This window comes from Balaenoptera ricei, chromosome 5, assembly GCF_028023285.1.
Source record: "Balaenoptera ricei isolate mBalRic1 chromosome 5, mBalRic1.hap2, whole genome shotgun sequence".
NCBI classification, from domain to species: domain Eukaryota; kingdom Metazoa; phylum Chordata; class Mammalia; order Artiodactyla; family Balaenopteridae; genus Balaenoptera; species Balaenoptera ricei.
In genome coordinates, this window is record NC_082643.1 from 42,409,791 (window position 1) to 42,427,495 (window position 17,705).

Sequence of the window (17,705 nt, forward strand, 5' to 3'; positions counted from 1 at the left end):
GCTAACCATTTAATTCCCTGGAGCTGGAAACCCAGTCAGATCCAACTCTAATATGGAATGGAATACAGGTGACTGGCCTTTTTACCTCTCCATGGGTAAAGGAATGAGCCGAGGGGCTGACGTGCACTACATTTGGAACTGAAGACTTCCAGGACCCACGCCTGAGTCATGTTGTGCTCTCTGTAGGCTCTACCAAGTTGGGTCTGACCTAGAGCAAGGGCTCAGTGATGTTTTGCAGCAGACAGGGTCTGCGGGCCTAGGAAGGAATGTGCCCAATGGGTCTGCCCTGTGTTACCCTCCTGTAAACTGGGCTGGGCTATTGCTTCCAACAGAGGGGCAGTCAACAACCTCTACAACTTGAATACCTGAGTCCAAGGAGCTCCAATGAAGGGAAAGCAGGAACACGCCAAAGTTGGGGTGGGGGACTAACGCTCCCTCCTAGCTTGGCTGTTCCTGGTGGGTCTCCAATATTAGACAGCCCTCCCCCAGTGCTGGCACCTATACAGAGTCCCATTTCCTCCTTTATGCAAACAAGGCCTGCCCCAAGGCCCTCAGCCCCGGTCTCTGTACCCCTTTCTCCTAGCTGCCCCGACAGCCACTTCCCCCCTCCTGAGATCCCCGGGGCTCCAGTCTCAGGGGGACGCTGGGCATGCAGGTTGCTCAGCTGGGCTTCAGAAGCACTTCTCCAGGAGCCAGGCTTTGAGCTGCTGGTCAAAGTAGCCCTTGACCCGAAGGGTACCTGTCACCTCATTGACCTGGGTGATAGGGGTCTTCCCCAGCAGCGGGCTCAGAAAATCTTCCACCTCCTTCTGCAGGGCCCAAATGTCCCCCTCCACCTTCCGGATCACAGTCATCTGACGGTTTCCATGCGTGATGTCCTTGTAGACCGGATGTTGTGCATACAAGAGCACCGCACAAAGAAGGGCAGGTTGGGTGGGGGGTCTCTAGGAGTGGGATAATGTTCATGCTTTGGGGGCTTTGGGATGCTGGTGGGGGGTAACAGGTGCTCCACAAAACGGTATTCATCCACAGACTCCACGAAGCTGGGGTAATCAGGAGGCCCCTGGGTCTGGCTCAGTTGCTGTAGCCTGCAGCCCGGTGGGACACCGGTTCTCATCTGAAGATCTTTTAATGAACTTGATGAAATCCCATCCCCAGATATTCTGACTTGGTGCTATGGGGTAGGATCCGAGCCTGGGTATTTTTAAAACCTCCCCAGGGACTTCCCTGGTGGCCCAGTGGTTAAGAATCTGCCTGCCAGTGCAGGGGATACGGGTTCAAGCCCTTGTCCGGGAAGATCCCACATAACGCGGAGCAATTAAGCCTGTGTGCCACAACTACTGAGCCTGCACTCTAGAGCCCGCGAGCCACAACTACTGAAGCCCGCGTGCCTAGAGCCTGTGCTCCACAACAAGAGAAGCCACCACAATGAGAAGCCCGCGTACCGCAACAAAGAGTAGACCCCACTCACTGCAACTAGAGAAAGCCCGTGCGCAGCAATGAAGACCCAGTGCAGGGCTTCCCTGGTGGCGCAGTGGTTGAGAATCTGCCTGCCAATGCAGGGGACACGGGTTGGAGCCCTGGCCTGGGAAGATCCCACATGCCGCGGAGCAACTAGGCCCGTGAGCCACAACTACTGAGCCTGCGCGTCTGGAGCCTGTGCTCTGCAACAAGAGAGGCCGCGACAGTGGGAGGCCCGCGCACCGCGATGAAGAGTGGCCCCCACTCGCTGCAACTAGAGAAAGCCCTCGCACAGAAACAAAGACCCAACACAGCCAAAAATAAACAAATAAATAAAGTAGGTGACTTAAAAAAAAAAAAAAAGACCCAATGCAGCCAAAAATAAACTAATTAATTAACCAAAAAATAAATAAAAGCTCCCCAGGTGATGCTAATATTTGGCAGCAGGGGTCAAGATTTCTCTGAGCTCCAACTGTCTAAGTGATGCACACAAAGACGTGTAACATACACACACATTAAACCCCTTCACATATCAACACTCTTCATGATCGTTCACACTTCTAACTCAAATATTCAGGAAATGGTTAGCTATGACAATTTTCTGTCTTAATGGTTGAGATCCTTGCTATCTTCCAGTTATTTCAATGCTCTTCATTTCCCCTTTCAGAGAGTTTATCAAGGTAGTAATATAGGCACATGGGAGGTAGAGATTTTACTATTGATGAGAGGTTAGATAAAATAGGGGCTTGAAGCTAATGGTTAAAATCAATGGCTCTGTTAACCTGTGAATCTTAGGACAATCACCAAAAAATCCAAAGACTAATACAAGTCAGAGACAAAATAAATTGTGCCTTTTTAAAAAAATTATGTAAAAATAAACTCATTTGTGAAAATATATTTATAATATTATAAATCTCTGGAACATCTGTACTTGTAGGAATTCATAAACTTTTGAATGGCTTTGGAAAAAGTTGTCTTGTTTTGACCATACCTGTTGACTAAGAACTTTAATTTGTAGAACAAGGCACCGTAATATCCCGTAAAAACATTCAATTTGCCATACCTTGTCAAATTTTTTATCTAGAAAATTTATATTTGTATGTTTAGTGATTTGTTTGCTATGTATCCTATACTAAAGGAATTTCTTTCTTTTGACCGGTTTGGTTCACTCATAACAAGTAGAATAGTACTCCTTAGTTTAATTTATTTTCACTTTTCAGAAACAAATGGCAGTGAGCAATTCCACTTCTGAATATATATCCAAAGTAACTGAAAGCAGAGGCTCAAACAGATATTTATACATTCATGATCATAACAGCATTATTCACGATAACCAAAAGGTGAAAGCAACCCAAGTGTCTATCGACAGAAGAATGAATAAACAAAATGTGATATACATATATAATGGAATTTCATACAGCCTTGAAAACAAAGGGAATTCTGACACATGCTACAACATGGATGAACCTTGAGGACATTATGCTAAGTGAAATAAGCCAGTCACAAAAAGACAAATACTGTGTGATTGCACTTATATGAGGTTCCTAGAAGAGTCAAATTAATAGAGACAGAAAGTAGAACGGTGGTTGTCAGCGCTGAGGGAAAAGAAGAATGGGGAGTTGTTGCTCAGCGAGTATAGAGTTTCAGTTTTGTACAATGAAAAGAGTTCTGGAGATGAATGGTGATTATGGCTGCACAAAACATGAATATATGTAATGATGTTGAGCTGTATACTTAAAAATGGTTAAGATGATAACTTTCATGTTATGTGTATTTCACCACAATTAAAAATAATAAAAAGTAAAAATACCAACATCAGTCATTTATTCTGCTCATGAACCCACAATCTGGGCAGAGCTGGTTGTGGATGGCTCTCTCCTGGTCCACGTGGTATGAGTAGGGGCAGTTCAACTACACCTGGAGGATCCACTTCCATCAAGGCTTACTCACATGCCTGGCAAACTGGTGCTGCTGTTGGCTGGGAGCTCACCCCAGGCTATTGATCAGGGGCCTTAGTTCTCTACATAGGCCTCTCCATGAGCCTTTTGGTGGCATAGCATGTTGCTTATTTCCCACAGTAAGTATTCGAAGAAATGGGAATTGGAAGCTAACAATCTCTTGAGATTCCAAAGTGGCACAGGATCGCTCCCACTGTATTTTAAGCAGTGGTCAACTGGTCAAAAAAAAAAAAAAAAAAAGTCTACCTCACCTTTGACAAAGTGTCAAAGAATCTGCAACCATCTCTAATCTACTATACCAACTAGCCCAATTTTTTTCTCTCTTTATTCTGGAACTTTTCTCCACCTGATGACTTCTGCTTATAACTTAGATTGCCCTGACTTTTCATAGACCTAAATCTAATCCCTCATATATAGCTCCAAATCTATCTCAAGGGCTTCTCTCTATGCATCTTTGGCTTCAAACTCACTATTAACTGTCTGATTCTCTCTTTTCTCAGTCATGTAAGTGGGAGTAAGAATATGATTGGCCCAGATCATCATTTCATGCTAAGTCATGCATGTCATAGGTTACAGACAGATCTATGCACTGGCTGCCATTAGATCAAGTGCTCCTAATCCAATACCTGTAGCCAAGGGTGCTATTTTATATTATATGACTGTTTTGGCTTATCTTTTTCATATACTCTGTGAGTATGGGGGTGAGGGAGATGGGTAGAGTTGTGCAAGGGTTGTGAATGCAGCAAGCACCGTAATCCATTTTCCTAGAATAAAGTGGAGCCTTTACTGGTTCTGAAAATACTTATCCACTGCTTCCTCAGTGATTAAGGTATTGAAGATATAACTGGTTTATTGTTTCTCCTTTTTATACCTCCTTCAAAAAAAAAGCATGTGGATTTCCTATAACATTTTCTTTTCCCCTTAAGATTGCCTTTAAGATCCACTTAATGCTATTGTCTCTGAATAAAATCATAGTGTGATTTTCTCTGGACCCTGCATTCTACACAGATTAATATTTCCTATTCGTGTTAGCAGTAAAAAGGTAGCAGTACATATGTGACCACTTCTTCCCGTTGGACAAAAACTCTCTGTTTGGCCAAACTTTAGTCAGGCTCTTCTAAGCCCTCTTCTCAATTAGGCTTTGACCTTGGGCTTCAGTGTCCATCCTGGCTGGGCCTGCATACCCAGTTCAGCAAGAATCCATTAGGTCAGTTTAGAGAGAATCCTCTACTCTCTGTATCTGATCAAATTCCTCATTTCTCACCATCCTCCAGGTGATATCTGATCACCCTAGCCTGTCTTCAGCAAGAATCCTGTCAAGTCAGGTTAACCAGAATCCTTCCTTATGCCTGATGTTGCTTCTTAGTAATTTTCCAGACACTGACCCCCACCTTGCTCCTTGGCTATAAAGCCCCAGTTGTCCCTGTAGTTTTCTTCAAATCATTCCTGGCACCACTTTTGTTAGTTTGGGTCCTCCACAAAGAAAATGCCAAGATGGGATTAGATGTACAAAAGATTTATTGGGGGAAAACCCTGTGAAGGAGAAGGAGCTGGAGGAGGTAGGAAAAGTCTTCAAATCATGATGCAGGTCTGCCCCCTGTGAGAGAGAGGGGATGGAGGAGGATTGTATAGGCAGGGTCTCAGATGTGGCACAGTTCTAAGAAAGTCTCCGCCAGGCAGAACTCAGGGGAGTCCTCTGGCCAAAGTCACCTATTCAAGGACTCCTGTAACTATAAGAATGGGCACGCATTAGAACAAATCCCCGTGCTACTCAGACTTTGGCTGAGAGAAGGCTTTGGGAAACATGGCCTTTACGTGAACACAAGAGTGAATCTAGAAGGACAGCATCTGGGGCCATCAGTCAATTATGCTTCCTGTGGAAGGAAACATGAGTGCTGTATTTTTATGACCACAAATGAGTAGTAGCTACAAATGAGGCCACAAAGTAGGTAGGCAAGGGTCAGATGATAAAGGGCCTTGTATTCAAAGTTTATAATTTATCCTGTAGTCCTATAGTATAAGAAAGGGGATGGGGAAAAGAAAACAGAGTCAAGAGATAACAGTGAAGTGGGATTAACTGGGCATGATGGCAAATTAGACTGGACAAGAAGAGAGCCTTGACTCCCAGGTTTCTGTCTTGGGAGGTGAACTGAAATTCATCACATGTTACCGGGAGGAAAACTGCACCCAGGCTTAAAGCACTGGTATTATTGCTGACCCAATCCAACACTATTAAATACCAACATAAACAATCCATCACCTCTGTGTTCCTTTAACACAATAATAATTGCACACTATTAAAAATAATAACATACTATAGTTAAAAGGTAAACTAAGGTTGATTAAACTCTTGAAAAGTTTCTTTGAGCATACAGTGATTCAAATCAGGCAGCACCAAACTGAAAATGATTAGGTTCCCTCCCCAACAGGAGCCAGGAAAAGGCTTTTTAGAGAGCAGATGAAGAAACAACACAAGGAAATTATTTGATTGGCTGTAGCTTAAACCCTGCCTTATTTGGGAAAGCCTAGTTGGCTCTTTGTGATTGGTTGTCCTCAGGTTTCCATTTCTTGACCTTGAGGCATCTGCAGAAATTGACTCTGGCTTAGGTTTTGGTTTGTTTACATGGGCAGCCCAGGCATTAGAGACACCTTGGTCTAATGGCTTCCTTGTTAATTACTTTAACACTACAACTTTATGAAGCTTAACATGAGTGTCGTATTAATGGGTGTGTATTAGTGTTGTATTAATATTCTTCACATTAGGAATAGATTGGTTTTTGGAAGAAAACTAATATACGTAAAGTATATTTGTACTTAGGTGAATTCTGGAAGAAAAGAGCCTCAGTCATCGTTGGTGGAGAGCCTGAAACAAAGTCAGACATCCCCCAACTCACTGCAGCTCTGCAGGGCGGCCTCCCTCCTACCCCTTCAGACCAGGAGTCTCAAAGCAGAAGTAAGGCCTTTGGCAGATGAAATCTGCTACAGGGGAGCTGATAAGAGGCGTGAAAAGCTCTGGGGCCAAGACCCCCTTAAGATTCTCCCGGCAGGTGGAGAGAGTTGGAGTCTCCCCAGGGAGTACTTGATGAGGGGACTGAGGGCAGGGGACGGTGAGAGGAGAGCAAATTGGGAATGAAGATGAGAATGGGTCAGAAAAAGGCTTCGTCACTCTTCTGTAGACCATAGGAGAACAAACAGTTAAAGTTAAAACTCCCACCTTCCAATGTTATACTCTAGGATAAACATTTCAGCTTAAAAAACGAAACAAAATAGAACAAAACTGTCTTACCGTATGTTGGTTCACAACCTCAGGGCTTCTCCCGGATGAAATTCGAAACTGGCCCAGAACACAGAGGGCAAGGAGAGACAGAAGAATGAGACAGACCCTTCCGTTGTTGGTTGGCACCCTCAGGGGCTTCCCAGGTGAAATCTGAAACTGGCCCCTGTTCACGGAGGTGGGGGAGAAACCCAAGAAAGCGGCAGCAGCGCCAGGTAGGTGGCGAGCTTAATAAGCTAGGGAATTACATACGAGGCTTATCTTGGGCGGCTGCTAGACCAGTACGTCTTCGCACCTGCCCGCCAGAATCTTGAGTTTTTATGGAGGCCTTAACGGGATTCAGTCACATATTCTGTCCAGAAGATCTTAGCAACACATTGCTCTCTCAAGGCTGCATCCTTGAAAACGGCTCCCACTGTGGGAACGGTAGGCAGAAGTTCATCCCAAGGACGGGGAGGGGGCGAGGAGCCTTCCACTGCCCAGGTCCAGTTCACAGGTCAACCGGCAGTCACGTCCTCTCGCTGACCTCCTCCCACACCATGGAACACAAGACAATAGTCAGAAGAGAGGTAGCATTCAAAAAGAGGGCAGTCTGACTCCCTGCTACCTGCTGTCTGGTCATCAACAGCCTTGCCCTTGCGCATTAGTAGGGTCATGGTTTCTGCAAAAGGTATTGAGGAATAGTCTCTGTACTTAATACTACTGTGTGACATGAGAGAATGACTGTCAATTTTGAATATTAAAGTGCAATGATTATTGTAGAGGCTCGATTAAAATAACTAATCAAACGAGTTAGTGTTTTCCAAAGTTCATTTGAATTATGATTTTGATTTAATTTAAAAAGTTAATAAACTTTTTTTACTCAACTGTCACACACTTTGTTTTAAAATATAATAAATAATTTGTGATGCTTTTTCTAGAGATAAGAGTAAAAGAACATGCTTTTACATTATGACAGGAATAAATTCTCAACGTTTACATTAAAATTACAGATCTGATGAACTAGAAAAATGTTGATGGATTATTTCTAAATTATTAGTCACTTACATTGTTTCTAAAAGTATGAGTTACTTACATTTTAGCAATTTTTCTGTATTTACGTTACAAATGTAGAAAAATATCTTATCTTTTTATCCCTTCCCTTTCCTATCCAGCGCCTGGCAAATTGTAGACATTTAATAACACTGGAACAAATCAGAGATATTGCTGATATGTTAAGACTAAATAATAGAATAAGGAAAATGAAATTGACAAAAGGAAATGTTAAAGAAAGATGATTTTAGACAAATTAGACTATCCAAAATTGAAAGCCTGCAAACAAATTATTATTTGTTAATTGTAAGTAATTATTCCCTAACAAAATATATTTTATATCTTAATAATGTCTTCTATTAAACAACATTGCTGATTTGTTCTGGTGATTCTCTAAATCTGCTTTTACAGAACTACAGTTGTGAGAGCTGAACCGAGGTATTATGCTGGTTAACACGGGATAATGGTGCTGATATTTTTATATGTTCTAAACTTGTAGTGCTGATAAAGAATTTATTGTGGAGGCTGAAAGTCTAATACATGATTTATATTGCCTCAGAAGCAGAATTGCTACTGAAATTGCGAAGTGTTAACAGCTATTTTTAAAATGACTTTTCTATATCTTAATTCGTATTCTGATTGCTTTGTTTGTTTTTTTTTGTCTTGCTGTTTCTCTGCCAAAAATATAACATGCTATTTCAGTTGAGAGGCTCATATTATTACCACTGTGGGAGGTTTCATGCAGATTAGGCAAAACAATGTGGTTGTTTTGTGCATATGGTAATCAAGTTTGAAGCCTTCTCATGACAAGTCTCATTCTTTGAGAATTTTCCCCTCTGTATGTTAGAAAAATCAAAGCACAAATGCTACACTGATATCTTTTCTTTTTAATGCTGAATATTTTTTTAAAGATTTATTATTTATTTATTTATTTTATTTATTTTTGGCTGCGTCAGTCCTTAGTTGTGGCACGCCAGATCTTTGTTGAGGCATGCAGGATCTTTCGCTGTGGAACATGGGCTTTTCGTTGCGGCACGGGCTTCTCTCTTATTGTGGCATGCGGGTTTTCTCTCTCTGGTTGTGGCGCACAGGCTCCAGGGCGCGTGGGCTCTGTAGTTGTGGTGAGCGGGTTCCAGAGCACGTGAACTCTGTAGTTTGCGGCACTCAGGCTCTCTAGTTGAGGCACACAAGCTCAGTAGTTGTGGCGTGCAGGCTTAATTGCCCCACAGCATGTGGGATCTTAGTTCCCTGACCAGGGATTGAACCTGTGTCCCCTGCATTGTAAGGTGGACTCTTTACCACTGGACCACCAGGGAAGTCCTGCTACATGGATATCTGATTTCAATACCAAACACATCTTCCTCCAAATCTCCATATCCCTTAATCTCACATTAAGAATTACAAAAGCAAATTAGATTAAAATGTATAAATGATCAATATGTTAATGTTTTCAATAAATCCATAAAATACAGAGCCTATAATTTTCCATATGGTAATTTATCTTCCTTATTTTTTTTGAAGTATAGTTGATGTACAACATTACGTTACTTTCAGGTATACAACATAGTGATTCAACGTTTAAATACATTGCAAAGTGATCACCATAATGTCTAATAACCATCTGTCATCATACAAAATTATTATAGTATTATTGACTATATTCCTTATGCTATGTATTGCATCCCTGTGACTTATTTATTTTACAACTGTAAGTTTGTACCTCTTAATCCCCTTCACCCAAACCTGCACTCCCCTCCCCTCTGGAAACCACCAGTTTGCTCTCTGTGTCAGTAACTCTGTTTCTGTTTTGTTTTGTTTGTTCATTTGCTTTATTGTTTAAATTCCATATATAAGTGATACCATATGGTATTTGTCTTTCTCTGTCTGACTTATTTCACTTAGTGTAATACCTTCTAGATCCATCCATGTTGTCTCAAATGGCAAGATTTCATTCTTTTTTATGGTTGAGTAATATTCCATTGTGTGTATATACATATATCACATCTGTTGATGGACACTTAGGTTACTTCCATATCTTGGCTATTGTAAGTAGTGCTGCACTGAATATAAAGGTGCATATATCTTTTCAAACTAGTATTTTTGTTTTCTTTGGGTAACTATGCAGAACTGGAATTGCTAGATCATATGGTAGTTCTATTTTTAAATTTTTGAGGACCCTCCCACAATTTTCCATAGGGGCTGCTCCAATTTACATTCCCACCAACAGTGCACGAGGGTTCCCTTTTCTCCACATTCCCGCCAACACTTGTTATTTGTTGTCTCTTTGATGATAGCCATTCTGACAGGTATGCAGCAATATCTCATTGTGGTTCTGAGTTGCATTTCCCTGATGATTAGTGATGTTGAAAATCTTTTCATGTGTCTGCAGGGCATTTGAATGTCTTCTTTGGAGAAATATCTATTCAGATTCTTGGCCCATTTTTTAACCAGATTGTTTGGGGTTTTTGATATTGAGTTGTATGTGTTATTCATATAATTCGGATATTAATCCTTTATTGTCTATACCAGTTGCCAATATCTTCTCCCATTCAGTAGGTTGCCTTTTCATTTTGTTGATGGTTTCCTTCACTGTGCAAAAGCTTTTTAGTTTGATGTAGTCCTATTTGTTTATTTTTGCTTTCCATTTGTGGTTCCTCAGTTATGGAGTTCTACTTCTTGTCTCTTGCTCATTTTTCTATCATAGATGTTCAAGGGCTTTTATAGAAAGTGTTGGAACTAGATAAAACCGAGTGAGCAAAATATTGATATCTGCTGAAGCTGGATGATGGCACAAGAGGGATTTCTTATGCTACTCTCTCAACTTTTAGGTATGTTTAAATTTTTCTATGATAAGAAGTTAGCTCTGTCTACTGAAAAGGTCTAAAAATCAGTGACCACACCTAGTGTCAGGTTGTGAGCTCTAAGTATCATTCACCAATAAAAAAAAAACTAGGGGTCCTTACAGAAATGGCCAGATTCAGGTTCAGTTCAGGAAATTTATAAGATGAGCCTTAGATATCTTGTGCCAAAAATCAAAGAAGCCACCAAACTATAATAGGGTTATGTCAAAAGGACATAAGAGCCAGCTTGGCCAAAGATGGAATAATCTAAGCATAAAAATAATCACTTCAATTCACTGAAAATAATTGTATAAAAATGTATGAGTCATAATGATATTCCAAAAGAGAGAATGAGAGAGCAAAAACAAAAAGTTAACAAGAACTCATCAGAAATCATTAGAGGTAGTTAGAGCACTGACTTTTTATTTTGAAAATGACAATTATAGAGAAAGAAATAAGCTTTTATCTCATCAATCCTATGTAATTTATTTAAAATAGCCCTAGCTGATGAAGGAAAGTTACTTAGAGAAAAATTGCAGAAAGTAAATGTAAAAGAAATGGTAGAATGAGAAAAAGCCATTAAGAGAAAAAACTATCAGTTTTTTCTGACAGACCTTAACAATGGGAGGATCAACTTGCCACCACTAAAACCAATGATCCAACTTAAGCATCACTAAAAGTTGGTCAACCACTTACTATGAGTCTTTAAGTATGATGCAATATGGAGTAAACAGCATAAGTAGTCTTGTCAAAAAATTCAGTTTAAATCTAATTAAAGCTTTCATACCAACTTCTAATTTAAGAAATATAGGAGATAGAGACAAGTTAAACAATACCACAAGGAAGCAATACCACAAGGAAATAAGCAGACAAATGCAGAATATTAATCATTCCTCAAGACCTGAGACAAATGACCCAGTTTCTCCAATAAATCAATGGCAAAGGGGAAAAAAGGAGGTGAGACTGTTCTGGATTAAAATAGAGCAAATAATCTAATAAGTGTGATAATAACTGTGAATCTCATGTGCTTCCTGAATCAAATAAATCATCCATGAAAAAAGACTTTTTTATGCAATTGGAGAAACTTAAATGTGGACTACATATTAAATGATATTAAGAAAATATGTTAATTGAATTTAATATGATGTTAGCAGTGTCTTTATGTCAGAAACAAACCCTTATTTTTTGGTGGTACATATTAAAGGATTTATGGATAAAGTTACCTGGTGTCAAGAATTAATCTTAAACATACACAGAAAAAAGAAGGGGAAAGGAAAGAACAAATTGGCAGATAAAACAAGGATGGCAAATGTTGATAATTATTCAATCTGGCAATGGAAATATGGTTCATTATTAAACTTGCTCCACTTTGGAGTAACTTGGAAAAGTGTACAGTCTTTTTTTCTTTTCGGATACCTAAATTCAGTCTGTTGACGTTTGATATAAGTAATAAGGTGCCCAATATAGCTCAATTCTCCACTGAATATGGGTGGATGTTAAAACTTTTTTAATGTCAAGAATTCCCAAGAGTGTAGATTAAAGATCTCTCCAGACAAAGGACAAAGAGTTCAACCTCACTTGGAAACATTCTCTCACCTCCCTATGGGAGTAGTGGAGGAAGGCAGGATAATTATCTATCTATATTATTATAGAGAATTCTCTGTAATGAGATAGATAGATAGGTATTATAAGGAATTTGCTCACATAATTATGGAGGCTAAGAAGTTCCAAGATCTGCAGGCAGCAAGCTGGAAACCCAGGAGAGCTGATAGTCTGTGTTCCAGTCCTAGGGCAGAAGACCTATGTTGCAGGTCAACCAGGTTCCCTCTTACTCGGCCTTATTTTTCTATTCAGGTCTTCAAATGATAGAATGAGGCCCACCCATATTTGGAAGGGTAATCTGCTTTACTCAGTCTACTGATTCAGATGTTAATCTCATCCAGAAACACCCTCACAGACACCTAGAAAAATGGTTGACCAAATATCTGGGCATCCTTTAGCCCAGTAAAGTTGACACAGAAAAATTTTTTTAAATTTTTTTATTTGGTCTACTAATTAGGCAAATATTTTTGTTGAAATTTGAAGGATAAATTTTGATCTTCCATAATTTCAACCAGTAAACTCTTGCAAAATCTATCAAGTTAATTTTTATATTTTTAGTAAATAAGTTCAAAACCATTGGAACTCTTCATATAGGAGATTTTTAAACAGGCTAAGAAAATCTGTTTCCAAATGTTCAGGTGTGCATAGAGGGTTTACTAAGTGATACATTGTGGCAGTTTAGGTTCTCAGAAGGGAGACACTTCTGAGTTTGGGGAGACGATGTTTTTCAGGGACCAAAACCTGTAAAGAGAAGAGAGAAGAAGCCAAATGGGGCAGGGGAAGAAGTAGAACTTCCATGGAGCCAGCAATGCCTAGATTATCCTTTTAACAGGGAAGTCTGGAACAGGTATGTCCTGCATGGGTCAAAGAGAACTAAGCCTTTAAACTCCCACATCATTCAGTTACCAGCTGAAGCTGACCTTGAAAGTGCTCACAGCAGGAGGCAGTCAGCTGACCTCAGTCCTCACAGCTGGGCAGCAGGTCCTTCTTTGATCTGGTCAGCTCATCTCAGAATCTCCCCCACACGTGCATCATGTAAAGATGGAATTATTCCAAACATTCATTATTTTTAAATATTCTCTTCATAATACAACTTCCTTCAAAAAAGTACTAATTTTCTTTCTTGTTAAAATACGACATTTACCTTGAAGGGGCAGATTAAGTAAAATTTTTAAATTATCATTATCTGATAGGAACAGGTAGTGAAACAGTTTAATAGACAGCTGTGCTTGTTATATAAGAAAGGAACCTTTATCTTTTTTTTAAGAAAAGTGTATACTGATCTATAAGTTCAACTCTTTTAAAGTCTCTGATACAAGATAACCAATCAGTCTCACTGCAGTACAAAAGATTTCCATAATCATGCCACCTGTGATTACAATGTTTAGAGCTTTTATTATAGGTTTAAATTTGTTATTTTTATGAAATCGATCATGTTGTGACACCTGCTGTGCATGTGTGACTTCCATTTCACTTTAAGTGTTTATGAATGATAGAGTAAATGAATTTGCCATCTCTGAAACTCATCTGTAACCTAGTAATACTTTTTAATTCCAGGCACTGCAGCTTGGTTATACATAATGCTTGTAGAAAACAGTGTTTTGATTAATGAAGTCATTTATTATTGAGAAAGATCTTTTCTGGTTCATATACCTTAGAGGCTTACACAAAAAGTAGAACTTTTTTGTAGATTTAATTATTGAAATAGAACCTAGCAAATACCACAAGCTTAAACTTTGGAGAAACATTGGTATTTTACTATATATCATGTCCTCCTTTACTGTGTAATTTGTTGTAACTTTTTTCATATCTTCAGCAATGTTCACTCTGCATCTTCTGATAATTCTTTTTTTTTTTTTTTTTTTTTTTTATTTTTGGCTGTGTTGGGTCTTCGTTTCTGTGCCAGGGCTTTCTCTAGTTGTGGCGAGCGGGGGCCACTCTTCATCACGGTGCGCGGGCCTCTCACTATTGCGGCCTCTCTTGTTGCGGAGCATAGGCTCCAGACGCGCAGGCTCAGTAGTTGTGGCTCACGGGCCTAGTTGCTCTGCAGCATGTGGGATCCTCCCAGACCAGGGCTCGAACCTGTGTCCCCTGCATTGGCAGGCAGATTCTCAACCACTGCGCCACCAGGGAAGCCCTGATAATTCTTTACGTAAAAGGAATGCCTGTTGGTTTGGTGGATTCTTTCAGGCATTTTACTGTAACAGAGTGAACTGCTTGTTGCCTTCGCAATTAAATAAGAAATGTTAAAGGAGGCTCTCAATGTTTTTATTAATTTTTAGCGAAGTTTTATAAAGTTCTGGATTGAGTATAACTTCAGACATTGCTGAACAGTTATCGAATTTGTCTTCCTGTTCTAGATACTTAGTGTTAAAATGGCCTGCTGATAATTAACCAGTGTCCCAAGGGAAAATATACACCTCATGTGATATTCATGAATAACGACAGAGGATGTAAATCTCTATTTTAAATATTATTGTCGATTGTTAAAAAACTTTTTGGGAGCCTGCGGAAGGCGGCGGCGGTGGCACCCGCGGGCGGAGGCCCTGTGACAGCCAAGTTGCGGCGGGGCCCGCTGTGCCGGCGGCCCTGACATGGGCGCCCGCGGCTCCCAAGCTCGGGGCCTGTGGCCCTTCGCCTGGGCGGCGGCCCGGAGGCTCTGTCGCTGAGCAAGCTTTGGTGCGACCTCGAGGCTGAGCCGTGGCCCCCTTCGTATTCACGCGCCGCGGCTCCATGTTCTAGGGCGAGGATGGGGATCTGGCTCACGAGTTCTATGAGGACACAGTCGTCACCAAGAACGGGCAGAAGCGGGCCAAGCCGAGGCGGGTGCATGAGAACCTGATTCCTCAGGGCATCGTGAAGTTGGATCCACCACCCGCCCCCCGCCCCGCATCCACGTGGATTTCCCTGTGATCCTCTTTGAGGTGTGAGCCTGGGGTGGGGGGGGGGAGCCATAAACACCCCCTGCCCCAGCAAGAAACCCCCAGGCTCCAGGTGTGGCTTCCATTGAGGAACCTAGGCTGGGACCACAGCATCAATAAACTCCCGTGGCCCGGAACCTTCACCTGTGAGCAGGGCCGTCCCGCAGTGCTGGTTGGGTGTTACTTTGTGTGTGGACGGGAGGTGGCTGGTGGCTGATGGCGGAGTTCCCAGTCTCCCTTTCCCAGCTATCCCTCCGAGGAGCATGGCAGGGCATGTGCTGGTCAGGAATGCCTGGCTCCTGTGCCCTCGCCTGGCCTGCATTCTTGCAAGCTTGCCCAGGGCCCAGCCCTGCTGGAGGCTACGTCACTTTACAAGCAAGGTCTGCCTTCTTCCAGACCCAGGATGTGGGAGCTGTGCACAGTGGGAACTTCCTTTCCCTCTCATTGGAGCATTTCAGCCGTTTGCTACCTCAATTCCTCCTGTGTTGGACCGAAGCTGGGGGCAGAACAAGCCTGATTCTTCCTGCCTACCTGCCCGTCTGTCTACCCTCGCCCCAGATGGATGGACAGTTTGCTGGCTGTTAATAGGTTTGGGAGGCTTCTCCGTCTACCCCGGGCTGGGCCCATCCCCCCACCAACTGCAACTAGCTGTTGACCCCACCCCAAGTTGAGAGGGCATAGGATGGGGATCAGGAAGGGCTCTGGATTCTTGTGCATATGGGGTGTTGCCGCATCCCACCTACCGTGTCTAATCCCCCTTGCCCTTACGCATCCGCCACCCTGTGGTAAGGGACAGCACCCTAGGGCTGGTGCCAGTAGCTCTGAGGAGCCCACCACCCCTTGCCCTACAGCATACCCATCCCTTCAGGATCAGTAAAGGTACTGGAGCCCCTGGGTAGGGACAGAAAGGAGAGAACGATCATAAAGGAATACCTGAAATGTGAAAGCTTGTAAATAGTCTAGTCCGTGATGTTGGGGCAGAGTGTGATTTCTACACAGAAATGACTTTTTTTTTTTTTTTTTTTAATTCCTTACTGTGAAAACTCTGTGCTTTAAGTGTGTGAGAAATGGCTTGGGGAGGGTAGCCCTCAATCTAGGAAGGCTGTTGTGTTATTTGTTCAATAAAATTATTTGTAGACCCTGCCAAAAAAAAAAAATTTTGGCCAACTGTTCTTCAGATTATTATTTTATCTTATAATGTGACTGATAAAAATCTCACATTTTGAGTAAGAAAAATGGCAGTTTTGTTATTTTCTTATTTGTCTGCTTAAACATTGTTAGTCTTCCAACTGGGATTTTCTTTACTGGAAGCTCTGTATTGTTATTTGTTCATTTTATGAGGATGAGTTTAGCCCAAAATTGGTCATATAATCCATAAATCTTCTCAACTGGACACATGCAAGCTGCTTTGTGACACAATACACTGAGAGTGAGCAAACAAGAGAGGGGCACTCTGTGAAGTCATCTTCAGGAGCTCCCACACTTCCTTCTGGACACCTCCTGTACCCAAAGAGCCAGGAAGCATGACCACCAGACATACAGACTGTTCATCATATGAGGATCAGTCTGTATATAAAATATCAGTAAAATTTAACTTCTGTCTTATTTTTAGATTTAAAATATAGAACTTCTCATTGTTTCTCACATCCAGTGGATTTTTTTGTGTGTGTGTGCATACCTTGATTCCATTGATTAGAGACTGCTGGAGCCCATGAGCCATCAGAATAAAAAGAAAGAAGTAAAAAAAAAAAAAGAAAAAACTTAGGAAAGTTACTTAACCTCCTGAAGCTTCATCTTATTCATCTTTAAGATGGTAATTATAGTAATGATAATACCCTGCTGACAGATTTACTATGAACATCAAATTGAATATTATGTAAAAATACGTGATAAAACATTATGTAACTGTTAGTTAATACTAATAAACATTTCAGTGGGAGTTATAAACCTGCAGGCTTATAACTTATGTCTTGAGACAAAAGTTGAGTAAAAAAATTATGTGAGACAATTTGCATAATGTTATTTGTATAAAAGTTTAACTTTCTTAGACTTTTTAAAACATTGACATTAAGATGCCCTGTTATTGCAATAAAACTAGGTGGAAAAAAGACATTCTGATATTATAATATGGAATTCAAAAAAATGGCAAATAATAAATTTTCTCTAAGAATATATGTTTAAAATTTTTATATAAAATACATATGGGAATAGAATAAAATAATAAATAAAAATATCCATGTATAAAATTCAATCTCCCACTTAGAAAACTATGAAGGATGGATGAAGTGCCTTCAAGCATCCTTAGTTCCATCAGTATAGCTTAATTCAATTTAAGACATTTATTTAAAGAGATTACCACAGAGGTCCAAAATGGTGGTGTAGGAAGACCTTGAGCTCACCTCCTCCCACAGATACACTGAATCTACACCTGCATATAGAGCAATTCCTCCTGAAGAAGACCTGAGGGCTGATTGAATAGCTACTGCACATAGAAGGACCACATAGAAGCAGTAGGAAAGAGAGAGATACAGTACCCATGGTAACACCACCGCCCATGGTGACCTGCGGTAAGGAGGATATTGCTGAGGGGCCCAAGTGCAGACTCGCCAACCTGGGA

General features: G+C 41.1%; 2 pseudogenes; one reads left to right on the top strand and one right to left on the bottom strand.

Annotated features, from left to right (window-relative positions):
- Positions 1-663: 663 nt before the first annotated feature.
- LOC132366217 (large ribosomal subunit protein mL49-like) lies at positions 664-1,117 on the bottom strand (annotated as a pseudogene).
- A 13,644-nt stretch (positions 1,118-14,761) lies between these two features.
- Positions 14,762-15,097, top strand: LOC132366406 (tumor suppressor candidate 2-like; annotated as a pseudogene).
- The last annotated feature ends 2,608 nt before the right edge of the window (positions 15,098-17,705 follow it).